The 12,582-nt window shown below is 42.2% G+C and overlaps 1 protein-coding gene across 1 annotated transcript in view; it reads left to right on the top strand.

Moving 5' to 3' along the window:
- RESF1 (retroelement silencing factor 1) overlaps positions 1-12,582 on the top strand; it is a 34,457-nt gene that overhangs the window by 14,783 nt on the left and 7,092 nt on the right. The window lies entirely within an intron of this gene.

The following is a 12,582-nucleotide window of genomic DNA, read 5'->3' as shown; positions in this document are numbered from 1 at the left end:
CCTTGACTAGTGAGGCAGTGTTACGAGCTCTGATTCTGTAGCATGTTTCTTAAAGGACCCTTCCATTGCAAAAGAAAAGGAGGAAGAATAAGGGAAGAAATAAATAAAACACATAGATACAAACCTTGTTGGGAGTGGTGGAGGCAATATGGAGGAGCAAGCCTTCTTGCAGCGCTTCTTGGTAAGAGTACAGGAATGTAAGAATGTTTATTTCAACGGGATTATCTGATCAGGGACCTTGTCAAGTGGGAATAGAAGGGAAACGGGGAAGCAGTAAACGAAATGTAGACACAGTCCTGACAGGCAAGTGTAAGGAGAACAGATCAGCTACCAGAAAACTGCTGGCAGAACCAGGTTTCTCCATGAATAAGAATGCAGACCTGGGAGCTCTGGTTATGGAAGGAAGAAGATGATGGTGGATCTTTGGCATTTGATAAGGGGTGTGCAGGAACTGGGGAGGACCAATGAGAAGATAGGTGGAAGAGGCTGCGGAATAATTGCTAGAGGTGACTTGGAAATTAAATTTATATTAAAGGTACAGCGTTGTTCACACATTAAGGAAAGGTACAAAAGCAGAGTGTGGCTGGTATGCAAGAAATCCATTCCACAGAATTTCCCTAGGCAATATCAAGTGTTGGCAGCATAAGGGGAGTTTGATTTGCTGACTCGAAGAGAAACAGCATAAGTGGTAGAGCAGAATGAAGATACTGTGACCAGGCTCTGTGGTACCACTGCCAGGATAGGAACTTGATGATACTACAGAACTGATAAGCCATATATTTGGTACCCTGAACCAACAGACTGTCATTCTTTGAAAAAAATACCATCGTTTGGGTGAACTTTACTCATAACTTCTTTAACACAAAAACACACCTTCCTAAAAGCTATTGGACTCCAATGTGTGGTAACTCCTCAGTGAGTTCATGCTCTGAATTTTTTAGTTTATACCTTTAAAAGCAAAGTTAAATAATTTAAAAACCATTTATAACAAAGGTATGTATTACTGGAGTCCCTCAAGATCACAGTAGGGCCACAAAGATGATCAGAGGGCTGAAGTGAAAAAAGATTGAAGGAGCTGGCTTATTCGGTCTGAACAGGAGAAGGCTGTGGGGACACCTCAGTATGGTCTTCTGCTATTTAAAGGGAGATTATGGACAGGAGGGAAATCAAATTTTTACACGGGTAGATAGTGATATGACAAGGGGGAATGGTTTTAAATTGAAGGAGGGAATATTTAGAATAGATGTTGGGGGGAAATTTTTCAGTGAGTGGTGAGGTGCTAGAACAGGTTGTCCAGGGAGGTTTTGGGTGCCCCATTCTGGAGGTGTTCCAGTGCCAAGCTGGATGGGGCCTTGGGTATCTTGATCTAGTACTTGATCTAGCTGTTGACAACCCTGCCTGTGGCAGGGGGGTTGGAGCCTGGTGGTCCTTGATGTCCCTTCCAGTTCATGCCATTCAGTGATCCTATACAGGGTCCACCTGTATAATAGGAAATAGTATAAAAATGGCTTAAGAGGGGGCTATGTCAGGGAAGACACAATTAGATATTAAGCATGGACTAATTCTGGGAGCAGTGGATGGGTTGAGTCTCTTATTTCTTCCCCATAGAGATGCATACTGGGTAAGATTTGCATACTTGGTCACACTGAACACTTTCTTGGGGAACTTAAAGATCTCTATAGAGCTGTTTTTATTACCAGACGTGCTTGTGGCCAGGCCATATTACTTCCATTCACGGTTAATCTCACATGTTTTGCAGTATCACTGCAAGATTTTTTTTTGTCAGTTATCACTGACCATCCAAAAAGGCCTGCAATCTCTTGCTTTAATTAACTGCACTGTTCACTAATCTAGCTGTGAAAGTTCTCATTGGGTGCAGCCGAATTCCTCGAGGTTGGTTATGGAGAGCCCTTTTGGGTGCTGCTGGACAAATGATGCAGAGTGCTATTTGTGACTCCATTATTGTGATAGCTCATATGTAACCAGACTTGCAGTGCTGAATTGGGCATCACTCAATTGCCTCCAGCCCGCCTGTTAAATAGAGACACGAGGGGGTTTATTTTCTGCCACATTACATAGTCCTTTAATGCAATGGGGCATAAAGAGGGCAAGTCAAGTGCAAACCCTGGCTGGTCAGGATGTCTGTCTGAGCCCAGCCTGTCCTGTCTTCTCAGAAAACTTTTCTTAACTCTCGCTCTCTATCCCTAGCATGTGCACAACGTCAAGAAAATTTCTTGCTCAAATAGGCTTGCGTGATTATCCCAAAGAGACAGTGGAGAGCCCTTATATTTCTCCCCGTGAAGGAAGAAGGGGGCCAGCCACTGAAAGGAAAGCATCTGTTTGGCCTAAGTTGTTCCATGAGAAGGAGTGCTACATAGCCAGAGAGCTCCTTCACCAGTGGGGTGAGTTCCATTCTTCTTTCTGTAAATGACTATTGCTTATCTGTGAATACTTTGCCTGATGCCTCCAAGAACATTTCAGAAGCAACCATACTTCTTCGTGAGCAGAACAGGGGGGATCTGTGAATGCAGAATGCCTGTGACTCTGGAGAGTGGGAATGGTTTTTCTTCTGGTGACATTCAGACCTGTCCAGTCAAAGCAGAGGAAAGGGACTTGGCTTTTCTTGCTTAAGTTTTATATAAATTCAATATACAGGTGCTGCCTTCAGCATTTTATGGTAATTTTTGTAGGGAGCTGTGTCAGTGTTGCTTATGTGTCTCTGGGAAACCTGCAAACAGGAAAGCAGCAGCTGTATTTGATGACAGAGACATGTGGGGGCTCCAGGCTGGGCCCTTACCCTCACAGCTTGAGATACCCCCAGAGCTGCTGGAGGTGGTGATAACTTACAGTATCACTTAAAAAACACCTGCAATGTGGTCTAGGCTAATGATATGATTTGAAGAGGATGGCTCTGACAAGTGACTTGGAAAGGATAACTTCAGCTGCTGCTGAGAAATGTCATCTTGGTGGTGGTGGTTGTTTTCTAAAGGGATAACAAACTGACTCAGAAGTAATGTCAGATAATACTGAATAAAGTCAGATTACAAGTCCTGATGGATGGAGGAGATAGCACTACATATTCAAAGGGAGACTGGAAGGAAGAATCTGATTCTGTGTGTGTGTGTGTGGAGGAAATGCTGAGTTATGGCCTGAACCAGAGATTGAGCACCTGGTTGGAAGGCAGGGCCAACCTAGAGGAGCTCAGGTACATGCAGTGCATCTGAGGGACCGGAAGGGGTGGAGCCAGGATCTGTCCCTTCCCAGACCTCATTTAAGGGTTGACAGAGGAGTCAGGGGTATCTCTCTGAACATCCTCGCCTACCTGTGGTCTTCCAGAGATAAGCAGATTTTTTTCCTTTGCTCTTGCATCCACAGCTTTTGCATTTGGGCTTGTCCTGAACTGTTGCAGCCTAGGACTTTGCCACCCTATTATTGCTGTACTTTCCATCACGTAGTAGCATTATGATGTGCTTCATAGGAGTGAAACTAATAAGCCCATTCAAGAACTGTTTTTGTAGTAAGTGTCTGTAATGGCAGCTTGGATTAGGACGATAAAGCCAATAGAAGATGAGATAAAAATAAACTGCTTGTTATGGTGGGATGGTAATCTGCAGAGACAAGTATCTGGTCTTAATGTACTTCAAGCTATTGTAACTACTGTGTCATTAACTATCCGAGATGTTGGTAACATCTAGCAAATTACCTCCTGTATAACTGCTGTGAATCCTTGTTGCAAGAACCCTCCTGTGTGTGGAGGCTGCTACAACACCTGAAATAAAGTTAGAATATGAGGAAAATGACAGTGTACTCTCTCTTTTGGTCACGTATTTACAGCTAGACAGAATGGCTGAATGTGGCTGATTCAGGCTGTCTTGGCAGCAGTGAGTCGTCCAAGGTGTGAAGATCAGTTGATGACAGTGACAAATGAAGGTGGAAGATAAGTGTTCTCTTTACTTATAGAGTGGTTAGAGTGATAGCTTCTGGCTTCCCAGCTCTCAGCAGAGTTGTTCCTGACTTCCAAGCTTTACAAATTTAAATCAGCATAGATAAGAGGTGGCTTGTGTCTTGCCTTGGAGGTATACAATGGTATCATCTAACTTCTTGTATCAAGCTGAAAATACTTGCTCCAAGGCTTAGTCTTCAGCCAGAAAATGTTCTTGGACCTTCCCATTCATAAGCAAACAGCTTCTGTCCGCGTCGGAAGGAATGCTTTCAAATGTAAAACTGTTCACAAAGTGTTGCTATTGATCTCAGTGTTGATTTTAGGCAGTGGATCCTTAACAGGCTCAGACAATCTTGTACCTTAAGTACAGTACTGCCAAGCTGCTCTAATCTTGCTCTGGTACTGTATGTCACGCAAGTACTGAATTCCTGGTAAATGCTTTCATTTGACTGAGAATGGCTGCTGTAAGCTTAGAAGCATAAATGGGGGCATGAAGGTGGTCCTGCAGATTAACTTTATCCTTTCAGTTCTTGGATCTTGTGCTGAACTCTGTCCAGGAGAGTTCCAGTTATGTGAGAAATAGACTGTGTTTTTGCAGCAGAGTAATTCTAACAGTAAGGTATAGATTTTTCCTGAATTTCAGCAAAGTTGTGCAAGGGTTCTTGTTCACAATGAATCACTGAAGCATGGCTTAGTATATGGTGGAGTGAGTTTGCCAAGTAGTTTGGTTGTCAGAACACCTAGCCCAGGTGGGAAGGAATTGAGACTGGCTGAGGTGATAGGGAGGGAGAGTCTGGCATGCATTGTTCTGCTGTTCCCCTTTGACAAATGGGGAGCTGCACATGGACCCAGTGTGCCTTGTCCTCCTGTTCCCCTTAAACCATGGGAAACAACAGTTGGGCCTACTATGCATTGTTCTCTTGTTCCCCATTGAAAGATGAAAGAACAACAGGTGGGTGATAAATTGTGTATGGAAAAATATTTTAGCAAAGACATTGGGAAGACTGAGAGTGTGATAAGCTCAAGCAATGAGCAGCAGGAGAGGTATCAGCTGCCTCGAATGAGGGCATTTAGTGGAGTGGGTTTCAGTGATACGGCACACAGTGTCTCCCTTGCCATGAGGAGGTGTGTGCCCATTACTGCAGTAAAGAACAACTTCTGCTGCTTTGCAAAGATCATTGCCTGATGAGAAACTGCTGTTTCTTACAGTTAGAAAAAGCTCTTTGTAATGAATCAGAACTTGCAGATATTGCGAATGGCTTGATTACGCTGCCTTACTGCTTCACAATATGATACATGGAAAGTGAAAGAATGGAATGACATCCTGTGTTGAGATGTATCCAGGAATGGGCAGCAGAACAGGAAAATATCTTACCAAAGCAGAACCAAGTTTCCTTCTGCTGGAATTAAGAGATTAAAGAGTTACTTGCAGAAAAAAAAACATAAAATAGCCATGTGGCTCCAGAATGTCAGTGTTATGCCAGAGGGCCTTTAAGAGCTTAACATAGTGGATGAAATCACAGATAAGGGATATTGTAACAGCACAAACCCCAAGATGGTGAAGTTTCCTCACTTCAGCTGCTAATATATGCTGTGATTGGCTTTATCATGGGTGTCAGTATTTGCTGCGACCTCTGCCCCTCTGGTCACAGCAGTGGCATCTGCTTGGGCACTGCATGTGGTCTTAGCCATGAATTGAGCAGAATGGAAATGAATGTGGCCAACAGCTGAAGTAGGCACATAGGCATTTTCCTGGATTTTTTTTTCACAAGGGAAGTTGCCACAGATTTTCCTTGTGTGGGTATGGAAGGAGCTTGCTTGCCATGAGGGGAGGCCAGTGGGTACACCCAGTTGATGCTGTCAGAGGAGTGAATGGCTAAGTGATGGATTCAGCCACCTGGGCATTGTCATGGTAATTGGCTATAACTCAGTCGTATGCAGTATGGATGACTGCAGTGTGCCTAAACCAGGCATTACGTTGAATAATTGCATAAGCAACAATAAGCCAGATATCCTTCTTGGGGTGGAACAAGGAGGAACCTCTGTAATAGGTGAGTGTGAGGGGCCATACCAAGGTTGGAGGAGAGGGGAATTAGTATAATATGATAGGAACCTAAAGGTTGTCATAAAAGTTGTAACAATATTATTAACCTTGCTTGTGTTTGTTGATGGATGGCTCTGCCATGCAACTTGTTTAGATAGGAGAAAGAGCTGTATCTCTGAACCAAGGAGGTCAGCTCTGCTGAGTCTTTGTACCGGGGAAATAGGAGGACCTGCTTGGAATTGGTCATTAAATATGTAACAAACTTCTGGGAAAACTTGCATTTGTAGCATAATTCTGAGAAACTTCTCTATTTATAGTGTAAGTAACATATATAAACCGAAGATCTTTTGTGTAAACTACATGTGATAGGAGGATTACCCCCATGCATCCAGTGCTGCTATTAAAGAATGGCTGCTTTCCAACACGCCAACTTGAGTCTTAGATAGTTTTCTGGTTGACCATCTTGCAATATCAGTTGGATTCTGATTGTGAAGGTTGGAGTAAAGTGGAGACCCTGAGGCTCTGTGATAACACCACAAGGTATTTTGGCTTGAAACAATTTTTTACTCATAAAATAAGTGAGAATATTTTATTGACATAATATAAAGTAGTGATTTAATAGCAACAAGATTTGAGATGGCTGACTACACTTGATTATTTACTGCATAGATGGAAGGGTAAACACACATGTAGGAGACCTTCCCTCTGAGTCACAATATTCAGAGTGGACCCCCTTGCTTTCTAAATTCCTTGACTTATGGAACCAAGGAGCCTAGGTGCAGCCAGATCCACCTAATCCCAGACTTGGACAACGGTTTATGTCTAAGGGACTAAATGTGCACAATCAATCTAAGGTGCAATGTTAGTGAAGTTAACAAAGTCTAAAACAAACCCTCAGTTGTTTACTGAGGGTCTGCGTTGGCAAGATGTACAGGATCTCCACTCAAGTGTAAACTCAAGAGGCATCCCTACTCGAGGGGAGATCTTGTTAAGCAGCCCAAGAAGCCCTTTGAGCTCTCCTGCATGGCAGTGGCTGCACACTATTTCTGGGGTAAGGTGATTGATTGGCTTAGTCATAGTCTGCTTATCAGACCTGTGCTCAATTGGTTGTCAGCTTTTGAACCAGGTGTCTGCTATCATCAGTTCTTTCAGCCTCCTCCAGCTGGAGGCAGATCTATGGTCATTGTCATTACTGTTGCTTGCTGCCAGGTTGAGGTAGGCAGTTAAGGAAGGGAGAGCACGCTGTCACACAAGGATGGAGACTTGATGATACTATGGAACTGGTAAACTGCTGCCTTGTTGCCCTGAGCCATCGGTTTTCCGGTTCTCTGTCAGAAACATTCTCTGAGTAAACTTTACAAACTAGAGGTGTGTTTGTCTAGAGTCGCTCAAGCGCCACTTGAAAGAAAGAAAATAGTATAATATAGTATAAGAGCAGAAATGGGAGGGAAGGTATCTTTACTGACTTCTGTGATCAGTCATTGGGTTGAGCCTCTTTCCCTTCCCATAATTGCACTGGGAAAGACTTGTGCATGCAGTTATACCAAGTGCTTCCCTTGGAAACTTCAAATCTCTATAGAGTTATTCCATTGTTTAACACGTTTGTGATCAGTGGTATTACTCACATTATTGCTATTTACACATGCTCTGCAGGTGGTGTATTTATCATCTACAATTCAGAAGAGTTTTGTTACTGAAACTTCTTTTTCTACAGCATGTGACTGCCTCTCAAATTTCTCCTGGCACATCCTGCCTCCAGGGGGATTGTGTGGTGTTCTTACTACTCAAAAATAGCTTCAAGGCTTCTAACGTGGATGTTAGTGGAAATCTTATCAGTTACAGACAAAATGACCTGCTAGACTTGGGGTAATCCTTTTTGTTGGGATGACAACATTGGTCTTCAGCTATGTTGAAATGGAGCTCAGGATTTCTAAAACAAATAGGCAGGGTAACTTTCTCTTCATGTTTTATTTATTACTTCCTGTATTCAAAGTAGCAGAGGAAATGGAAGAGCTGAGGTAGTGGGCTAGAGGATGCAGGACTTAAAAGGTTAATAGCATCGCTTAGTTTAGCTCAAGGAAATGCAATCAAAGCCCCAAAAGGGAAATTTTCTCCAGTCAGCAGAAAAGGGACCAATGAGAGAACAGTGGAAAAGGGAACAAGCATGACAAGGAGTTGCAGGGGCATGCAAGATAGGGGAAGTGTTCTAAAGTGGGACAAAGGTCAGAAGGACATAGCAATGAGGACTACTGACTTCATCCAAGAACGACCACCAGGTGGGGAGGAAGATGTCGAGCCTTCATCCAACAACCACCAGAGGAGGCTACCACGCATCTGCGGGGGGGAGGGGGGGGGGGAAAGGGAGGGGGGGGGGAAAGGGAGGGGGGGGGGGAAGAACAATATGTAAATTATCTCTTGGGAAAAAAAAATATGCAAATGAGTTCTTGGAAATCTGATGAATATTTATGAGCTTGGCTCTTAAATATGTAATGCATCTGCTTGCGGGAGTGCAAGTTGGGAGAAGCGATTCCCCTTGCACCCAGCGTGTGTGCAGTGCTGAAATAAATATACCTGCTTTGGAACCTTATGTGGGTTATGGAGTCTTATTCCGCAAATCAGAGCTACTTCCTTTCATAAACAATCTGGCATCCACGAGCAGAGCAAGCTTCTGAAACAATTAGGGCTGCTCACAGCTTAAGCTAAAATTTAATACTCAGGCATGTGAAGGCTTGAATAAGTCCAGTTACCAAGTCATGTCTGCTCTTCTGGGCTCTGTACTCAAAGCTTAAGAGGTCTGTTTGTTAGCGTGAATAGCTGCCTTCTGATCCTGTGTGTATAATGTGAGGGAAGTGTTGGGATGCCTTGGTTACAGCGTGGTGGACATCATGAAACATAACACATCTACTTTCTTTAGTAGCTGTTGCCTAAATCTACTACTACTATAAACTACTCTGTTGCAGAGTAGTTGATAGGAAAGTAACATTCTATGCCAAGTACCTTTATCTGTAATCTTACTGACTGTTGTTATGGACTTGCATAATTTTGTCTTGAAGTAGTTGATTAATTGTTATTAGAACGCTTGATAAACTATCTTCTATTGTTCCTCTGAAGTAGCGCCAGGTTACATTGCAGAAGCAACTGCTGTCAAGCAGGGAGTGCCCTATTTGAAGGATTCCAGTGACTCGTCTTCCTTGCAACCCACCAAGTGAGATGGGACATCTGCTCTAGCGATGCCCTTACCATTTAGCCAAAATAGGTGCATTGATGTTAAGTTAGCAGTTTAGTTACTGCCACATCTGATTATAGAAATAGTAAATATTTGCTCTGGTTTGGCAATTCAGTTACTGGTCTTTCTTGGCACAGAAGTTCCCGTGCTGTGATTCTGGGGCCTCTTGCTGCGTTTGTGTTAACTTGGTGATGTGTGAGATTTTTCAAAGGTCTTACATGTCATCAAACTACTACGTGCTTTCCCTACATTTTCTCTGTTTAGGTGTTTTCCGGCTCCAGTTTGCAGGGCGATAGACCTCGAGTTATAATGTTCATCAAATGAAGTATTAAATCTTGGAATATCTTACTTGATTCAGTAGATCAAAACAGTAACCTTTTTTTTGTGTGTGTGTGCGTTAGGCTTCATTTACGAAAACTACTCTGAATGAAATACCTTGTTTTATTAGTTTGTGCCACAATGTCAGAGGTGGATGTTGATGAGATGGTGTTAGACCCCACCAATATCCTGTTGCATTTTGTAGTCTTGTGACTGATGGCAGCAGAGGGATGGTGTGTGACAAAATTGTGTCTGATGTGCAAGTGCATATGATGCAAAGGAATGTCATTGAATTCCTCTATGCAAAAAAAGTTGCACCTATTGACGCTTGTTGACACTTGTTAAATGTTTCTGGAGACCAAAGAGTGGATGTGAGCGCAGTGAGATGGTGGATGATGTTTCAGCAGTGGTGACAGTGATAGTGGGTCACCTCCTCTGGTGCAGGTATTGACAAGTCGGGCATGCAGGCTCCTGTTCACGGCTGATGAAAATGCAGAACTAATGGTGGTGACTGTTGAAAAGTAGTGTGTTAGAGCAAGTTCTCAGCTACATCAAATAGTGTTATTGTGGCTATTGTAGTTTTAATGGCAGTAAGTAGGAGGCATTACTTTTGGAGTGATCTAAGTATTTTTGGCTAGTGTTTTCTCCTAAGGAAGGATCTCCTAAGAATAAACAATAAGGAAAATTGCCAGTGGAAACTGAATTTTTTTCCCCTTTTTAAATCATAAATAAACTTAGTGTGTAAACTAAGTTTAATAGCAAACCAAAACAAACGGATTTCCACTCTGAGTGTATTCTTTTTCCTCTTGAACATTTAAACTTTAGTATAGAAACTCATTCCAATTCCACTTGGGAATTTGGGCCAACTATATAGAAAACTCAAATCTCTCTGCAGGTGGAATGTGAGTTTTCCATGAAGAGTGATTTGGGGACATTGGTTAATGTGGAGGCCAGAGGCACAATTCAGACTGAAAGATAAGTCTACGTGCAGGTACTTAGTTGCATAACAGGGAATTTAATGAAGACATGTTGCTGTTACTCCTCTGTTCACTGAGAATCTCTCCATTTCCTGTCTTTGTACCTTCACTGGAAAACTGGCATGAATCCATATGTAATATTTGTTGATGATTTGGGGGCTTTGGGGTTCAGAAGAGAATATAGGAAGTGAATTGATGCAAGCACATTTGAGTAGACTTCTCTTTGTCTTCTGGAGTCTTGTTCTGATATAGATCTTATCAAACATTTTTCCTAAGGCACATACTTTCTGCCAGATACCACTTTAAATGGCATTTTGGATATATTAGATTTACGTAATATTTTTAAGTTGTGGTCTGTTGTGGACTGAATGTTGTCACAATCCATCTAGCGAACATGATCTAAGGCAGTATTACTCATCTTGGTCTTGGCAGTGACAAGAACTCTTGACCAGGTTGTGCACTGCATGTAGTCAGTTTCTCCAGTTTCCTGCTCAGTGATGCCTTATTTTTGTTCACGCATCTGAATCGTGCTTGTTGTATTAAACAGCTTCAGCAGTATTCAAAGAAGTGATTGTTTGTCGCGTGATTATTTATCAGGAAATGTCCAGTTGAATGTTGTTGATCTGTAATCTTCAGCTTGAGTACAGAAGCCTGTATTTTCACCTGAGCTGCATACCTTAGTGTAAACATTGCTTTAATACTGCTGTTAATCTTGAAGGATTTGTGCTGTTACAGTGTTTTTGTTTATTTCTTCTCATAAGCAGCTTTGTTTTCCAGTTTCATTTTGTACTGATGCCTTTTGAGAGCACGAAGTAAATGAGTGAAGAGCTTACAGCTATCTCTAAATCTTGAAAATAACACTTGGGTAGTTCAACTAGACACTTCTTAACTTTCTGGCTTTTATAGACTGCATCTGACTTGTGCTTCAATTCTAAGATTGAAACTGGGAGAGACTTTTCAATCTCAGAGCCGTGAAAAGAAAAAGTGGGGATAATGGTTGACCTCAGGGAAATTGTGCGAAATATTTTCTGGAAAAATTAAGTCTAATACTGTGTTCTTGCCTGTGAGTTGCCTTTTTTTTTTTTTTTTTTTTTTGAGTGTTTTTCTTTTGCTTTGGAGGTGTTAGCTCTGACAGATTTGAATTTGTCATTCAGAGGTAACAGCTGTACCCAGATGGGCTTACTGATTATCATTATACGAGAACTGCTGTGAAAGTAATGCCTCGTTTTATTGTTCTGCCCCACCATGTCAGGTTGATGTTGGTGGTATGGCAGAAGAGGTTGAACTTTCCCACCAGTATCCTGTTAGGTTTTTTTGCCATGTGAGAGATGGCAGCAGAGGAGCAGGCTGACATGGAAGTGCAGCTGAAACAAAGGAGTGTCATTGAATTCCTTCATGTGGAGAAAAAATTGTGCCCACTGACATTCATCAGTGCTTGCTGAACATTTCTGGAGATTAAACAGTGGATGTGAGTGCAGTGAAGTGTGGTGTGCTTCAGCAGTGGTGCCAGCAAGAGTTTATCATCTCCACTGGTGCAGATTTCTGCGAGCATGGCATGCAGGTCTTGTACATTGTCAGAAATGCATTGCTAATGGTGGTGACTGTTGAAAAGTAGTGCTTTGTAGTGTAGAATTTTCTCTATTGAATACTGTTATTGTGCTCTTTATATCTGCTGTAGTTTCCATGGAAATAAATCTGAAAAAAAAAAAACCAACTCTGAAAGCTACCTCCTATGTAAAATGAAGAGTTAGACTGTATCCTGTCACCTCCTGAATGCGTACTCGGCAACAGGAGTGATGATGTCTTGCTCACGCTTCATACCTTCAAGCTTACTAGGTGAATGGCTTAACTTCTTGAATTGAGGCTGTTTTCCTTGTAGGTACATGTGCTGTCAACAAGTGTTATAACTTGCATTTCTCCAATTGGTAACTGACCGCAGCATCAGAGAAGAGAAAATGACATGTACAATGAAAACAAGCAGGGTACATTCTTACAAGAGATCTTTAATGAACCCATATCCATTTTCTCCTTTCTTTTGTCACATTTGAAGGAATAATTGAAGCTCGGTCTTGTA

Source organism: Centrocercus urophasianus, unplaced genomic scaffold (assembly GCF_019232065.1).
Source record: "Centrocercus urophasianus isolate 14NV4802_14NV808 unplaced genomic scaffold, USGS_Curo_1.0 seq_73, whole genome shotgun sequence".
In the NCBI taxonomy this organism is placed as follows: domain Eukaryota; kingdom Metazoa; phylum Chordata; class Aves; order Galliformes; family Phasianidae; genus Centrocercus; species Centrocercus urophasianus.
This window is presented reverse-complemented; position numbering and strand designations above follow the sequence as displayed.